The sequence below is a fragment of the Eptatretus burgeri genome, chromosome 5 (genome assembly GCF_056783735.1).
Source record: "Eptatretus burgeri isolate ZD-2024b chromosome 5, Ebu_testis_v1, whole genome shotgun sequence".
In the NCBI taxonomy this organism is placed as follows: domain Eukaryota; kingdom Metazoa; phylum Chordata; class Myxini; order Myxiniformes; family Myxinidae; genus Eptatretus; species Eptatretus burgeri.
The window spans coordinates 55,433,936-55,437,009 of NC_140965.1; the positions used below are offsets into that span (position 1 = coordinate 55,433,936).

Sequence of the window (3,074 nt, forward strand, 5' to 3'; positions counted from 1 at the left end):
CGCCCACCTACTCTTACATCATTTCCAGTTCATCTCTGACTCACAAAGAAATCACTAGAAAATTTCAGCATGTTTCAGTTTCTATGGTTTCCATGTTATGAAATGGTTTCCAGCATGTTATGAAATTCCACCAGGGAATTTCCACAGGAAACCACACCCAACAGTCTCCCTATAAAAGCCTCATGCCCAGGCTCCATTTTAAACATTTGTTTTTGCTGGCAATGGTGTGCTGTGTGCTTGCCTGGAACTCTCTGTCTTGTATGGAACTAAACCTTCAAGTTGATGAACTGGATTCAAACCTCTTATCTGTTGAGGTAAGATTTTTATTTTCCTATTTTTAGTTCCTTTTAAACATCGACTCGTTTAATAATTAAATAACTTAATTAATACATTATTATTTTCTCTCACAGGAAATTGTATCTGAAATGCAACATGAAAATACCGATTTTGCCACAACTTGGGGTGAAATTGTTGGCTTGGTTGAAGACCTTATGAGCGACCAAGACCGACAGAACGAGCAAGACCTTGAGTGGGATGACTTTGGGGTCCCTTGGAACTCTCTGACTTGTATGGAACTAAACCTTCAAGTTGATGAACTGGATTCAAACCTCTTATCCATTGAGGTAAGATTTTATTTTCCTATTTTTAGTTCCTTTTAAACATCGACTCGTTTAATAATTAAATAACTTAATTAATACATTATTATTTTCTCTCACAGGAAATTGTGTCTGAAATACGAAATGAAAATACTGCTTTTGCTACAACTTGGGGAAATTGTTGGCTTTGTTGAAGACCTTATGAGCGACCAAGACCTACAGAACGAGTTCGTCCTTGATGACCCAACCAAAGAGTTATACCTTGGAGACCAGCAAAATCCTGAAAAAGAGTTTTACAGCAATAGTACTCATTGTGAGTTATCAAGACAATACCCACTGAACAAGTTATACGTTGATGAGCCAGAATACAAGTTTTACCTTGGAGACTCACAAATTTTGAAAAATCAGTAAATGAGTTCTGCCTTGATGGTTTAAATAACTACCTTGGAGACTCAGGAAAAGGGTTCTGCCAAGATGGTTCTAAATATGGGGCCTACCTTGGAGACTCACAAATTTTGAAAAAATCAGTAAATGAGTTCTGCCTTGATGGTTTAAATAACTACCTTGGAGACTCAGGAAAAGGGTTCTGCCAAGATGGTTCTAAATATGGGGCCTACCTTGGAGACTCACAAATTTTGAAAAAATCAGTAAATGAGTTCTGCCTTGATGGTTTCAATAACTACCTTGGAGACTCAGGAAAAGGGTTCTGCCAAGATGGTTCTAAATATGGGTCCTACCTTGGAGACTCACAAATTTTGAAAAATCAGTAAATGAGTTATCCTTAAGAGACTTTGTAAGTTGGTTTTACTTTGAATACTTGAAATGTGGGTTCTGGATTGATAACTCACAATGTGATACATATCTTGGAAACTCAACGGGAATGTGGTTATACCTTGAAGACTTGGAAAGTTGGGTTTATGTTGGACACTTGAAACTTTTTTGGGGGCTTTTATTTATTTATTATTATTATTATTTTATTTATTTATATTTTGGAGACTTTTGGAGTTGCTATCACTCTTTGGGATCTAAACCTATCGATGTAGTTCTTTGTCGGATGGTGCTTGATGGGAGCAAGATCAAGAAAGTTCTGGGAAGAAAGTGCAGGCTTACTCCCCCTTTTTACGTCATCAAACCTGAAAGCCTTAAAAGACAGAATTGGAAGAAGAGAAAAAAACAAAAAATATACATTGTTCGTTCTGGGAAGAAAGTGCAGGCTTACTCCCCCTTTCTACGTCATCAAACCTGAAAGCCTTAAAAGACAGAATTGGAAGAAGAAAAAAAAAAACGTAAAAAAAAAAATATATATATATATATATAGGTGGGAATCTCATTTTGAAAAAGACATTGTGTTGGGCGAGGATTGAGTTGGGGTTGAGATTTTGAATGTGAGGGTTGGGGTTGAGATTTTGAATGTGAGGGTTGGGACACACACACACACACACACACACACACACCAACAAACAAAGTTAAGCCTTGACTTCAGTTGAGGATTCTGTGTTTGGGGTTCACAGATCTAAGAACGTCCACCCCTTGACACACATTATATACTGTTATACACCTCGGACTTGGCCCTCGAGTGTCCACAATGGTGTATAGTAGGAGGGAGTGAAGCGCCAACCCATTGCTCCCATTGCACACACATTATATACTGTTATACACCTCGGACTTGGCCCTCGAGTGTCCACAACGGTGTATAGTAGGAGAGAGTGAAGCGCCAACCCATTGCTCCCATTGCACACACATTATATAGTGTTATACACCTCGGACTTGGCCCTCGAGTGTCCACAACGGTGTATAGTAGGAGGGAGTGAAGCGCCAACCCATTGCTCCCATTGCACACACACACACACACACACACACACACACACACACACACACACACACACACACACACACACACACACACACACACACCAACAAACAAAAGTTAAGCCTTGACTATTCAGTTGAGGATTCTGCGTTTGGGGTTCACAGATCTAAGAACGTCCACCCCTTGACACACATTATATACTGTTATACACCTCGGACTTGGCCCTCTAGTGTCCACAAAGGTGTATAGTAGGAGGGAGTGAAGGGACAACCCATTGCTCCCATGGGTATTATCTGCTTAGTTTTGTCTTTTGTAATTCCTGTGAATAAAATGAACCTAAAATCTCTTCCCCTTCCAAATCATATATCTTATAAGTCCAAGGAACTGTATCTATTACATCAACAATTTTAAAAAGTTCTTTCGTCCATCGTTTAGTAAAACCCTTTTCAAAATGAGATTTCCACCTATATATTCTTACGATATCACCAACTTTGAACTTAGGTTTTCTGACATTAATCTCTTTTTCATATTTTAATTTTGTAAATGTTTCTGATGGCTTCATATTTGTTGACGTGTGAATCGTGTCATTATACTTATCCACAATATCCTGAATAAAAGATGACCATTGTTGTGAACCGAGTTGTGTGAATTTTTTATATAGTCTCTCT

The 3,074-nt window shown here is 38.5% G+C and overlaps 1 long non-coding RNA gene across 1 annotated transcript; it reads left to right on the forward strand.

Moving 5' to 3' along the window:
- Positions 1 to 274: 274 nt before the first annotated feature.
- Positions 275 to 2,507, forward strand: LOC147026470 (uncharacterized). Its single transcript, XR_015058366.1, has 2 exons — positions 275 to 623; positions 719 to 2,507. It is a non-coding gene; the product is annotated as an uncharacterized LOC147026470 (long non-coding RNA).
- Positions 2,508 to 3,074: the final 567 nt, after the last annotated feature.